The sequence below is a fragment of the Sciurus vulgaris genome (assembly GCF_902686455.1).
Source record: "Sciurus vulgaris genome assembly, chromosome: 5".
In the NCBI taxonomy this organism is placed as follows: Eukaryota; Metazoa; Chordata; class Mammalia; order Rodentia; family Sciuridae; genus Sciurus; species Sciurus vulgaris.
Window position 1 is genome coordinate 7,107,387 of NC_136465.1, and position 13,742 is coordinate 7,121,128.

The window sequence follows — 13,742 nt, forward strand, 5'->3', positions numbered from 1 at the left end:
CTAGAATATAACGTTGTAAATTTTCTTTTCTCATAAAGATGCAAGAAAAGAAGGAAATTCAGGATTTTGTAATCAGACTTCCCGTACATAGGTGCTAAATTTAAAGCTTTCAAATGTAAATGCTAAAAATGTTACAAATCTAACATTTGTCTTTTTAGTACTTCTCTGCCATTCCAAGTGGTTGATACCTTACCTCGAAGTTGGATCCTGGAACCACTGAAGATGATAAAACACCCCTCTGCACCCTTTTGGAAAGTCAAGAAACTATTCCCTTAAGACGCTAGCTTGTTTCTGTGCTTGAGCCCTGGTCCTGCCCACCGCAGGGGAAGCCCAGCGAGCTCCTGAGACCCGCACAAGAGGTCTGGCCTGTGCCCCAGTTTGCCCCCTCCAGATCACTCATTCCTATTCAAAGAAAATAGGCCCAAAGAAAATACTTTCTCCTTCAACGATCTAGCTGACAGCCCTTTTCGAATTTACGTTTTGAAAATGGGAAAATTGCACGCGCCGGAACGCTCGCGTCCATTTACAGGACTCGGCTCGCGCCGTTGCTCTCGGCCTACCGCGCAGAAAACTGTCAACACAACTCAGCAGCCGCAGTAACGCAGCTCGGAAATCCGGAATAAGGAGACTCAGAAGTATGGGGTGCATCACCCCGCCACCCCACGGAAGCTTTTCTTTCTTTCAACTCTGGAAACCTGCTCTGTCCGCCTTCCCTTTCTGAGGACAGGAAATGCTTCCCTGAGGTGCTTCCCCAACTTTCCCAGCAGCGCGGGCCACGCGGCTCCGGGACTTCCACCCGCCACGACTCCTTCACCATCCTCTTCCACGCAACCCAAGGCCTCTCCTCCCCTCCAACTGGTGACCGTTCACTACCCCGGCGTCCCCTTCCCAAGGGTAACCGTCCCCCACTCTTCAGGCCAAAGCCGATCGGCATATGTGGATCCCGGGAGCCTGCGGTGGCCGGCGGAGGAACGTCACTGCTGCCCGCCCGGGTTCCGGCTCTCCGCCAGTTTCGCCCAGGAGCAGCCAGGGTGGGCGAGTGGTTAGCTCTGTGCGGGTCATTCGGCTCCCCGAACCTCGTATGGAAGAGGAGGAAGCTGGCCGTAAAGGACATAAAATGTCCGGCCCGACCTCTGAGTGCCTCCTGCACCCCCTGGGGCCCGCTGCGCTGCCCCCACCACTACTGCGCGCCCCGCGGTCGCCAGCGGACGACACCCCTCGACCTACACTCCTCCGTGTGCGAGCTGCTGTGCGGCACGTCCCAGGTCAGTCGGTCAGGGTTATTTCCTACGGCCACCATCACCACCCAGGCCCGGTCAGTGAGGTATCAAACAGGGCTGGAGAATCTGCACACAGGGGCGGATCAAGTGTTCAAGTTTACACAAAAGAATCCAAACGCATTTCGAATCTCTCTCCGTTTTGCCCCCAGTCTTACTTTGATAAAGAAGTTGCCATGCCAAAGTCAAAAGCAGAGAAAGCTTTGACCAGTCTGGGAGAGGGGAGTGGAAGACTCCTTCCCACCTACTGGAACCTCTCTATTCCCAGGCAAATAGTGCCGGAGGAGCTCCGAGTTTCGCGATGGCGGCAAACAGCAAGGAGAAGGGAGAAAAACCCCTACCTGCCGAGCCTCGAGCTTCCTGGAGAGCGGGCTCGCGCTCCCCGGGCGCCCCCGGAGCTGCAGCGGCGGCGGCGGAGTCTTTGGCGGCCACTGTGCCTCTCGCAGCTAGTCAGCTCCCAGCGCCGTTCCGCTGGCCCCTGCGCTGGGCTCGCGGACGCTGACTGGCCTGTAGCAGTCACGTGCAAGGACGGGGGGAGGGGGCGCCTCTGCTGCACCTCCGCTGGGCGCCGGCCTGTGAGGCAGTTCAAAAAAGTTCCCCCAGCAGGCAAAGTCCAGGCGCGGGGATCTCTGTGGAAAGCGCCTCTGAGTGCCACTGCCAGGGTGCGGGGCCTTGGCCACCGCCCAGCCTGAGGTCGATGCAGTTTGCTGTTTTGCCCAGGGTCAGCTTTATTAACGAGTTCCCTTTTCACCTCCCCAACCTGCAGACGTCTTCCACAAGCCACGGTGGGCGAGAGGCGGGGCTAATGGAGGGGAAGGTGACCTCTCCTCCTCGACTCCCGATCTCTTGTAGGGCTCTGGGTCACCCAAGGGTGTCCAGCTGGCTGCAGATTTCTGGGACAGAGTACTGGGAATCTTCTCATCCCCGGACTCCAGAGAGGCTGAGAAGACATCAAGTTCCGGATTGGCCTCTAAAACTAGTGTGGAGACCAAAGCCTCCCTTTTGCCTTCCCAGCAGCCAAGGGAGACAGCAAGGCGCCGCCGAGAACCCCCAGCACCAGCCTTGTTTTATGTACTTATGCAAAACTTGCACCCCTTCCCGGCGACGCATCCCATCGGCGGCCTCCTCGCTTCTGATCTCTCTCAGTTTTCTTAGCAGCCTGCAGCGGCCGCTGCACCAATCTAAAGGTCGTTAATGGGGGCTGGGAAGCCGGGCAATCCCGCGGAGCTTCTCTGCGTACAAGGCTCTTCCAGGGGCTGGAGTCTGCTCCCTGGAGTGGGGGCAGGGAGGGTGTCAGACCTGAGTTTGGAGTCGGCGTCAGTGCCTGCAGGCCCTGGCGCAGCGGGACTGTGAGCCGGAGAGTCCCTCAGACAGGTCTAAAGGTTAATAGAGCAATCACAGGGCCCTATTACCGCGTAAAAATAACCCATCGATTACCGCAGTCTTCAGCCCCAGATAACAGCCGGCCGGTGGCTCTCACGCTTTCGGTTAAACTTTTTTTTTTTTTTTTTTTTTTTTCATCTAAAGGCCGCATCCCCCACCCCCACCCCCAATCCCCGGCCCAGGTTTCTCGTACCAGATTAGAGGGATCTGGAGGGGGCTGGGACACCACCCGGCGAGAAACATGTGCTGCTCAGAACGAAGGCGAGGGATGACACGCGTTTCCGCAGTTGGGAATTATTGGTGTAACCCGCCCGTGGGGGGACAACCCGGGCGTTGAGACTCAGGCTAGGATGCGGGGCTGATTGGAAGGAAACCGCCCCCACCCCCATGGGATCGTGGCCAACTCCTGGGGATTCTCAGGAAAATCCCAGAGGAAGAATTGAGGGCGGCTGCGCGGGGAATTCTCTTCCCTGTATGAGAGGTGCGGAGGTTCAGAGCGGCCCTAGCAGAGGACAGAAAATCGAGAACAAGGGGGCTCCAAGCTGCTGAAGGCCTGGGCGCAGACTGGACGACGCCCCGCAGGCGATGCCAGCTTCCACCCCTCTGCGCCCAGGGAGCTGGGGGCGGTGTGCTTAGAGTCCCTTGTGCTCCCCCAAGTGCCAGCCAGTGCTTCTGCGGTAGTTGGCACCTGAATTAGAGACCTGATAACTTAAGAGTGGTGGTGTCCTAGGGTCCCTGGGGCCGACACTGGGGAACAGCCGCCTCTCGGGCACACCCGGATCTGCGAACCTCAGAGAGAAGGGTATATCCTTCCTGCCCTATTTGAAACCGGTCCTCATCATCTTTGGGGCGAGCAAGAGAAGCACCAAGCCAAAAGTCTGCGTTAGGGACCTGCAAAGGCGTTCTGGAGAACTGAAAGTATGCACTCAGGCGACCCGGAATCTGGTCAGGTCTCTCTCTTCCGCGGGTATTGTGGCTTCGGCAATTATCTGGGTCCCACCCGCGCGACTGAAGAAGGCACAAAAGGCTGAGCCTGGGAACAGACAGTAGATTTTCTTAGCAACCAGCCAGGGGCTCGGGGCTCAGTGTCTCTGGGAGCATCAGCACGAGAATCCTCCCTATAGCTGAGGCCGCTCCTCTCTGGATTCTTCCAAGTAGTGCGCGATGGGCCTCCGCGCGGTATCCTGCTGCTAGGCTTCACCACCCCCACCACTCTACCAACCTCCCGAACTTGAATCTTTTCTGTATACTGGAGGGTTCAAATAGCAGGTTTTGCTGTGTGTGGCTGTTGTGAGACCCCTGTGTAGAAGAGCCTGCTTTTGCTAAGCGCTTGCTTATCACAAATTCCCTGGAGGCAGGTCCTAGCCAGCCCCTGGAGTAACCCTTCCCACTGACAGTCAACTGATGGACTGGAAACCGGGAGCTCGTGGCTGGGAATATTCTCTACTTCTGGAAAGAGCCTGGGACAGAGACATTTGTGTCTTTTTTGTGGCTTTTTTCTCTGGAACCAGTGTCCCACATTTCATCCCTAATGTCTGGGCTCAAGATGCCCCAGAGACAGTTGGCAAACGCCTGCTCTTTGGGGGTGTTTTGTTTTTCCTCGCTCCCTCCCTCTTTGCCTCCCTCGGGCGAAGAGGGAGCCCGGCGACCAGTGTGCGTTGCCAGGAGCTGGGAGCATTTCAAGGCCTCCGGGCGGGCTGGAGGAGGTTTATCGGCTGCCTCTTTAGGTTCCCAGGCTTCTCTAGCTCAGGAGGCCGCTGGGGGGAGGGGGAACAGGGGGCTGGGTGCTCCGAGGTTCAGACTCTAGGCTATTTTTAAGGAGGATGTTCCTGACCTGGCCCGGCCTGGGGAGGGTGGCCCAACTCCGCTCACGTCCTCTTTCCGCTCTCCTTTCCCATAGTCAATGGGGGAAACTGAACACTGTGGACATCTTCTGTCTCTTTTTTCCTTTAACCTCTTTTTACTAAAGGGCCAATGTTTAATGATCCAGTAGTGTGAAGCCATGAGGTTTTTGACAAATAAGAATTACTTAGTTGTAGTCTTTAAAAAAGAATTTCTCCAGGAAACAAGAATAAATTGCATTGCCCTGTTCCCTAAAGACTTCTGGGACCGGAGCTGGTCCTTAGCCTAGTAGAGACAAAACTGGAGACTGAACATGATGTACAGAGGAGTCTGACTTCTAATACCCTCCAAAAACTAAATAAGTAAACAGGATGCGGACTTCACAGTGAGATCAGCGGGGGTCTCCCAGCGAGTTCCGGGTGGGCAGTTTTGCCAGGAGCAACTTGAGGAGCCACAATCGTTTTCCAGCGGGGGAACGGGTTGGCGGGGAAGCGCAGAGGCTTCTCAGCACCCGCCGAGAATAAGTTTACAAGGTCGCCCCACCCAGAGAAAAAAGAAAAAGAAATCTAGGGCTCCGAAGGTCTCCGGCGTCTTGAAATGGGAAATGAGAAGCCCCTCCGCCCCACAGAGAGAGAGAGAACCAGAGCTAGAGCCGCAGAATAAGCCGCCCTGTGAAACGATGCAGATTAGCCTCTGTGAACCTGTGCACAAAAGCTCCGGATCCGACGTGCAAAAGTGGCCCGCCCCGAACGAATGCGGCGGTCTGCGCCCGCATCGCTCTCTGACTGGGCCTGGAGCCGCGGGCACGGTTATTCTGTTACCTGTGACTGTCCGCTGCGTCCACCTGGCCGCCCAGCACCCTGCGTAAGCCCCGCGGGCGGAGCGCGGAGAACCGAGGTGCGGAGCAGGGCCCGACCTTGCTAGCGCAGACAATGGAGAACGAATTAAGCTGCTGGGCCACGCGGACCTACTCTCTTTCCTTCCTGAGTCTGGTGCCTCAGAAACCTGGCATTCTTGGGGGAAGAAGGGTAGACCGAGAGACCCCCGTGCGGTCCACCGGAACTGCGTCTGCAATCGCAGATCTGCGAAGAGGCGAGACGAGGAGGAAACGACGCTTTCGGTTGTCTCGCTTTAGCACCGCTCAGAGGTGCAGAGCGAAGCCATGCTTTCCCCCACAGACCTCGCGAACGCTCCCCGTGCTTCCGGCCAGCCTGTGCACCCGAGTTGGTGGGCACACCTCCTTATTTTTTATAGTCACTTCCAGATTACAGCTCATTCTCAAATCCCATTTATCTGTAGGAAACAACAATATTGCCAGGTTGGGAGAAGGGAAAGTGTTACCATCCTCATCTTAGAAACAGGAATGCGGAGGCCCAGGGAAGTTAAGGTACCAATCCGTGGTGGCAAAGCCCGAGGGGAAGCAAGCCTGAAATCTAGATCTCCAGTCAGATATATATATATCTCCACTGGACCTTTATTTTATTTATATGTGGTGCTGAGGATTGAACCCAGTGCTTCACACATACTAGGCAAGTGCTCTTCCACTGAGTCACAACCCCAGCCCGAGTCAGTTATTTTCTTCCCATTCTACTTAATATCAGCTTTCTACTGTGGAGTACTTTCTGTAACTCTGTTTTTTAAGTCTTTAAATTTCCTTTAATGAGCATGTATGACATTTGAAAATAAAAATAAAATAAAACGGGTTGTGTCTTGTATTCTGAGACCATGGGAAGAGAAAGAAAAAGCAAAGAGCAGTCTTTGAACATTTTTGCCAAACTCAGGAAGGATGCCAAAGACTTTTTTCAGTGGGGAGGGTGCTCTTCAAATTCTGGGGCAGTAGAGGCCAGGACTGGAACCCAGTCAGGCGCCCTCAAGTCCAAGCCTCGCTGACCCTTCCCTTATGCCCTTTCTTCCTGCTCCCACACTGACCGCTCACACCCTCTTCATGGAAGGACCTTCGGGGAAAACAGCAGCTGGAGGAGGGGGAGCTGCCTATGCCCTTTAAGCTGTCCACAGGGGCATTTCTCTTCCAGGGGAAAGCTGCCGCCTCCAGTATTTATTTCTCTTGGTGATCTGGGCCCCCATCATTTAATCTGTAGGTCTTCCCTTCTTCCTAGTCAAAATTTTGAAGTTGTAGTCCTGGCAGCATTGAGGCGAGACCAAGAGCACCGTTAATTTTCTTAGATCACATAAAACATTCATTTGTTTTATTCACAGGTTTTTGTGTGTTTCCTGATGTTATCATGCGTCTCTGGTCCAGTGTCCCTATCACACAAACTCCAGAAGGTAAGCTCTGAGGACAGTGACCATGGCTGACACAGTAGGTGCTCAATAAATGTCACTGAATAATTGAATTTACAAACAGGTTGCTAATAGCATCCTTCTAGATGCTGGAAGGAGAATGGAAGGCTCCCTTTGAAGGACCAGCCCAGGTGCCCAGCATCACTGCCTTTTCTGAGTAGGATTCTGGGATCCAGGACAGAGGGGAAGAGAGAAGCCCGCCCCGATTGCCTTCCCTACCTACAAATTGCCAGCCAAAATTTAGACTGCCCCTAAGGAAATTCTGGTGTCCCTGAGATCTGCAGGAAGAAATTGCTGAGCACAGTTAGGATTTGGGAAGTCAAGTCAAGCTCAAGAACCAAGCTAGGTGCTGAGGCAGCAGCGATTGTCAGGAGAGGCAGCAGGGCTCCCAGCAATGTAGGTGATAAAGGGTGCCGAGATGCCCCATCTGGGACATCAAGAGAACCTGTAAGGTCAGAGGGACCAAGTTGGACACTGGGACCGAGAAAATGAGTGGGGGAGGGGTAGAAACCAGAGGAAGAAGAGAAAAGGAGGAAAGACAGAGGGCAGGCAGATACCAGAACAGAGAGAAAGAAGACTGGAGAGATATGGAGAATGAGACAGACCCAAGAATGCCAGAGTCGGATTCATTTGTTCATTCAACTGTTCATTCATATATGCACCAGAGATTGAACCCAGGGATGCTTCACTACTGAGCTCCATCTCCAGCCCTTTTTATTTTTAATTTTGATACAGGGTCTCACTAAATTGCTGAGGCTGGCCTCAAACTTGCAATCCTCCTGCCTCAGCCTCCTGAGCTGCTGGGATTACAGGTTGTGCCACCAGCCTGGTCATTCTATATTTCCTGAGCACTACTCGGTGCCAGGAACATTTCAGGTGTGGCTACTTAGCACCAAATTTGAGAAAATTTCTGCCCTCAGGTAGCTTACATTCAAAAGGAAAACAGACAATGAATGTCAAATACATAGAGTTAAGCGGTTAAAAGTGCTATACAGAAAATAAAGGGGTGAAGGGAATGGACAGAGACAAAGAAATGGGAGAGACTGGAAGAGGAGAAAGGAGATAGAGGTATAGACCCTAGGAGAGAAGGCGAGCTCAGAGTTCAGAGACCTGGCGACAGGGACACAGGCCAGTGTCCACAGGAAGACGATGCAAGCAGAAAGAGTCAGAGCGCGGTAGGAGGAAAGAGGACAAGACAGGGCCAAGGTCATCCCGGAGTCCGCGGTCACCGATGGAGACACTGGTGGCTGGGAACTGCCAGTCGCCGGCCGACGCGCACATGAGGGGACTGCGGGGACCCGGGAGACCTGACGTTCCCAGTGCCAGCCCTGGGACAGGCGGCCCCCGCCCTCCCTCATCGTGGCGGTTACGCCCAGCGGCCCCGCACCCTTCGGCTCGCCGCCCGCGGAGCCCTAGGTGACCCGGAGCTGGGGAAGACGCCCAGGCAGGCGCCGCGACCTGGCGCGGCGAGCGAGAGACAGGAAAGTGTCAAGGAAGCACGAAGCCCAAGTGCGAAAACAGCGTCTCGCCCCACAAACGTCGCGGCCCAGCATCCACCAAAAGCGGGTGGGGGGCGCGGGAGTCCTGCTGGCCTCGCTGGCGAGGACCCACTTCAGACAGACCCGGCCTCCCTGTCCCTGGACCGCGCAGTGCCTCGGGCGGGCGACCCCTCTTCTCCCGCAGCTGTAGCAGGTGCCCTCGGAGTGGGCTGCCCGCTGCCTCACACCCAGGCCTGCAGCCTGGAGGCAGTTCTGCTGGGAAATAACTGGTTTCTTGAAACAACGGAAGGAAGAGGGGTGCACGGAGCTTGGCTGGTTAGGCCGCCCTTTTATGTCAATTGTGCATCTACTGTAGCCGAGCTGAGTGAATGAAAGACTGGAGAGCCTCACACCCCACTTCCTTGTGCCTGATTTCAACTTTTCGCTACCTTAATCAGGTGGGTGAATGTCTGATGGAAGGACCAGGCTGCTCCCCGCTTTGAGCCTGAATTCTCCTCTAAAGCAGAGGCGCTTGGGCACTGCAAATTGCAAGGCCAGGGAACTGAAGGGAGGGCCACCAGAAGCAAAGGTCTGGTCGAAGCCAGACAAGGGAGTCCTCAGGATTGCACTTACCAAGCAGCAGAGCTACCCAGAGCCTCCTCCTCCCTTCCCTTTTCACACCCTGAGCGAAGGGACCCGTTAGGGGCTCCCCCGCCCTGGAAGTCTCAGGAGAAGCCTACTTCTAGGGCTCCCCTCCCCTCCTGAGGAGGGGCTCAGAACAGGTGAAGCAAAAGACTTGCTATCCTTATCCGTCAACAGTGATCAGGTCCTGCCAGGTATGGTGGTGCCTGTCCAGTGATCCCAGCTACTTCGGAATCAGAGGAGGAGGATCACAAGTTCAAGGCCAGCCTGGGCAACTTAGCAAGACCCCGTCTCAAAAAAAAAAAAAAAAAAAGTCCATTTTTTTCTTTTTCTTTCTTTCTCCCCCCTCTCCTTTCTTCTCTGTGTGTATGGGGGGTAGGTTCCAGGAATGGAAGCCATTAGTGCCTTACCATAGAACTACAACTGAGCCCTTTTCAGTGATTGAGACAGGGTCTGGCTGACTTGCTGAGGCTGGCCTAAATTTGCAGTTCTCCTGCCTCAGCCTTCCACAGGCACAGACCACTGTGAAGGGCTTCAGTTTTTCCGTATCCGTGCCAATAGTTTGTCTTCACTTCACAAGCTCTGGATTCAGAGTGTGTCTGTCTGTCTTGTCTCTCCACACATGCACACACCTCCATGCACTACCTTTGTCAGGGACTGTGACATCTTTATTCTTTGAACATGGCCAGCAGATGTATCATTTGCAATGTGCCTTAGGATAGGAAGAGGTGAATATAAGCCATGTTTTAATCTACAGGAGTATTTCTGGTATCTTCAAGAGCTACAGCTTTGTTCGTAATTGCCCCAAAGTTGTTCCCCACAAATGATCCTCAAGGGGGAATCAGATGAACAAACTGAAGTCCATGCACATGATGGAATACTATTTAGCCACAAACAGGAATATGCTACAAATTTACCCAAGGACAACAATGACTCACATGTACTCAGCCACAGGGAAGAAGGAGCAAAAGACTCCACGCAAAAAAAAAAAAAACCTCAGAACATCCTAAAGAAGGCAAAACCACAGAGATGAAAACTAGGTCAGAGGCTGCTAGGGGCAAGGAATGGGGGAGAGCTGAGTGCAAAGGGAGGAAATTTGGGCAAGTGTTGGGATTATTTCAATATGTGATTATGGTGACAGTTGCTTGATTTCTCAGAACTTATAAAACTACACTAAAAGGAGTGAGCTTACAGTATGTAAATTACCTCAATAAATCTAACGTTGTAAAAGCAGGGGGAAAATATTACTGGGTCGGGATAAGATGCCCCCACTCCACTTCTTCTCACCCTTGACCTCGGTCTTCAGAAAGCCTCTGTATCTCTGGTGCATGTTTGACTCCCTCTTTCAGCAAAGAGATTTATGTTCAAGAGAAAGCTTTGCATTTCTTTTTTGAAAACTCAGGTTCCAAGGTTGGTCCTCCCCCATTGTCCATCCTAAGTTAACAGCAATGGCTACAGTGGTCCGTGGCAGGCAGGGCTCAGTGCCTATCTCCAGCTGGTATGACACAGGCACACTCATATTTCACAGCAGACTACAGGGTGTGACACCAGAGTGAAGGTTATCCTGGTCTGGCATCCTGAGGGTCCTGGAGCCAGACAGAAGAAGCTCAGGAATTGCTAAATCACTCTGAGCAACTCTGCCAGTTCCCAGGCAACCTGCTGTCTGCTGGGGGTGGGGTGGGGGGAGGCACTCAGCCCAGAATGGGTAAGTGAAAGCCAAGTCTTAGTCTTCAAAGAGGAACGGATTTGCTCCTGAGAGCAGGATTGAATGGACTAAGGAAGAAACATTTGGTGCCGCACTGCACTGGTGACATTTCCAGTACAACCAACTTGCAACCTTTGTGTTGGTTCTGCGGAAGAAGCCACTCTGGCTGTAATTCTTATGTCAATTTTTATCACACTCAGGTGAAGCTATGATGTCCACATGGGTGGGGGACCTTGCAGGTAAGAAAGTGCTCTGTGGCAGATGAAGCCACAGTTGGTATCTGAATTTCAGACATTATCTTCTAGAGGACATCACATGAGAGCCCCAAATCCACAAACTATCTGGGCCGCAGGATGGTTTGCCTTCTTGATACTCAAAAGGAGAGAGGGGGAGACTGGGATCATTTCTCTCTCTTCCCAAATGTTGATAATATCACTATTTCTAACTTCTGCCAAACCTCTGTAGTAACAGAAGAAACACACACATTAAAGTTAACAGACCTATCCATCGTCCTGCCATCCCCACCCTCTTCTGTGCTGGGGATCCAAACATGGGCCTCCAACATGCTAGGCAAACACTCTACCACTCAGCCACATCCCCAGTCCCTTTATGGGTTTTAATCTCATCCTTTACACTTGAATTAAAAAACCACCACCACCACCATGACAAAAGCAAACCCAAACTTCACACATGTGTTTCCTGTTGGAAACAGAGCAGTAGGCCTGGTCCATTTCTCTGATATAATCATCCTAACCCTGGAGAGCCTGCTAATGAAGCACCAAAGGTGGGAAGGGAAAGAAAGACTGAAAGGACGCAGGATCCACAAGGAGGCAACTCAGTGGCTGGCCAAGTCCTGGGGGAGGGGTGCAGGAAGGAATGCTGGGAGTCCAGTGCTCCCTTACCCAGGATAGCTTTGGGTAAATCAGGTACTTAGTCTTAGTCCCCCTCTTAGGGAAGGAGGCTGGACTCCACAATCTCTGAGATCTCTCGGGGTCCTCTGAATCTGAAATATTGGAATTCCCTCACAAGAGTTCCAGCCCATCAGTGCTTGCTGTGTGTTGGACACCATGTAAACTTTGGAGGCATGAGGACAAACTCACATTTCCACTTTCAAACTGTTGCCATCAGTGGAGATGCAAAGAGGACCAGGAGCAAGTGCTGGAATATACACATGCATGACCGTCTTAGAGAAGGGTAGGTGGGACAGGAAGTAACCAATGCATTCAAGGAACTAGTACATTAAATGTGTCGGTGTTTCTCTCTGCTCTTACCTTCTCTTCTATTCTCTTTCCTCGCCACAGCACCTATGCACGCTGGGGCGGGGACTCGGACACACACACTGGCGGTGGCCTGAGTTGTACTGCTCATGCACTGATGAGCATCTAGAATCAAGGACCCGCACAACTTCGTCCATTCCACACATTTGATGCCAATCTTGGTCACAGGTCGAGCCAAGTGCAAATGCGGACAGCCTAAGCTTCAGTCGCCACCCACCGGGTTGTGAGGCCTCAATCATGCCAGACCCCCACCCTGACCCTCAGTTTCCTCATCTGTGAAATAAATGGGTTGTACTAGATCATTTCTAACATCACCCACAGCTCTCTAAAAACAAACGAGCACATCTTTAAAAGACACAAGGATTAAGAAGTGGAATTAAGTCCAATATTTGTGGATGGATAGAGAAATGCTGCCTCAAGCCTGTGAAGGGCCCGCTCCGGGTGAGCAGGGCCTGGAGCACCGACGCAGACGCTCACCTCTCCGCAGGCGCCTCCCGAGCCGGCGGTGCGCTGCCGAGGCTGAGCCGGCCGTGCCGCTCGGGCCGGGCCTGGGGCCGCCGGCTCCCGGGCCCCGCGTGCCCGCCCTGCCGGCCGCCCGCCGCCCGCGCCGCCCGCGCCGCCCGGCGTGATGGATGGCGGCGGAGCCGGCGGCCTGTCAGGCCTTATTGATGAGGTGCGCGCTGACGGCCGCCGCGTAACCCGAGGCGGCAGGAGGCTAGCGCGGGGCGGCGGGCGGGCGCAGACTCGGCGGCGCTCGGGGTCAGCCCCCGGCCGGCCGCCCCCGCCCCTGCGGCGCGCCCCGGCCCGGCTCCGGCGAGGGAGGCGGCGCGGAAGCGCCTCGGGGCCTGGCGCCCGGTGCGCCGGCCCCGCTTCCTTCCCGGCCCCCGCGCGCCCTTCGTGCGTCCCGGCGCCGCCAGCCTCGCGGCCCCGGACGGCGACCCCACGCCCCGCTCCGCGCGCGCCTGCCCTCGCTCCTACCCGCCGCGGGCCCCGGGCGCAGAGGCCGCGCCCGCCTCGCGCGCCCGGGCGCGGAGTCCTGCGGCCGGTGAAGGCGCTGCGCCCTTCCAGGGGGACTTCACTGGAGGGTCCGGCTCAACGCAGCTCGGAAGACTGGCCAGTCGCACGGCAGGTTTTCTGCGCGCGACAGCAGAAAAACCAGGACACCAGTGCCAGGTCTTTTAGAGTTCACCGAGTTTTTACTTAGGGACAGAGAAGATAGGTAGGTAAATAAAGTGCGTCTACGTAATAAGACGGCGAGTTGCCACAGGGCGGGTTTTCTTCGTCGTGCGCTTCGGATTTTGTCGGGGAGCAAGTGCTGCTTTATTACAGTGAACACACCCTAACTGCCCTGTTGGAGAAGAGGCGGTCGAGTCAGCTCCTTCCCGGCCCTTCGCTTGATCTCCCCGGGCTCCACCTTCCTCCATCTTGGTTTCTCCCCATTGCTCTTTCGGAAGAAGAAAGGCCGGTGTTATCTGAGGCCTGACAGACTGGAAGGCAGGTTGCCTCGCTGCTGCCTGCCTTACCTGCCCTTTGTGTTGAAAGCCTCCACAGCCACCTTCTCGGTGGGTAACACTAACTGGAGGGTCATGAACATATTCCCTAGTTCTGGCCAGCTAAGAGCCCTAAGTCTACCTTAGATGTGACCATGAGAACGGAGAAACAGGCTTTTCTCTAGAACACAGTAGAAAGAGGAGGGAGGGATCGCGGGTTGCTGTCACCTAAGAGCCTCTGTGTAGAAGGTTGCTTAGGTGACTAGGCGGCAGGTGAGGTGGGAGCTCCTGGATCTTCTCTCAGGATTCCTGGGTCTACTTCTGCCACTGCCACCAGATGAGTCCCA

At 54.5% G+C, this 13,742-nt stretch overlaps 1 protein-coding gene across 5 annotated transcripts in view; it reads right to left on the reverse strand.

The window, feature by feature from the left end:
- Positions 1-13,742, reverse strand: part of GATA4 (GATA binding protein 4) — a 79,134-nt gene that overhangs the window by 50,135 nt on the left and 15,257 nt on the right. Inside the window, exon 1 of one of the 5 annotated variants that reach the window (XM_079142691.1) lies at positions 12,884-13,099. The exons of 1 other annotated variant lie outside the window; for it this stretch is intronic. The gene's annotated coding sequence lies outside the window, so the exon portion shown is untranslated. Of the gene's footprint in view, positions 1-1,618; positions 2,731-12,382; positions 12,512-12,883; positions 13,100-13,742 lie in introns of those variants that run through there. 3 more of the 5 variants (XM_079142689.1, XM_079142688.1, XM_079142692.1) reach the window with 3 other exon arrangements.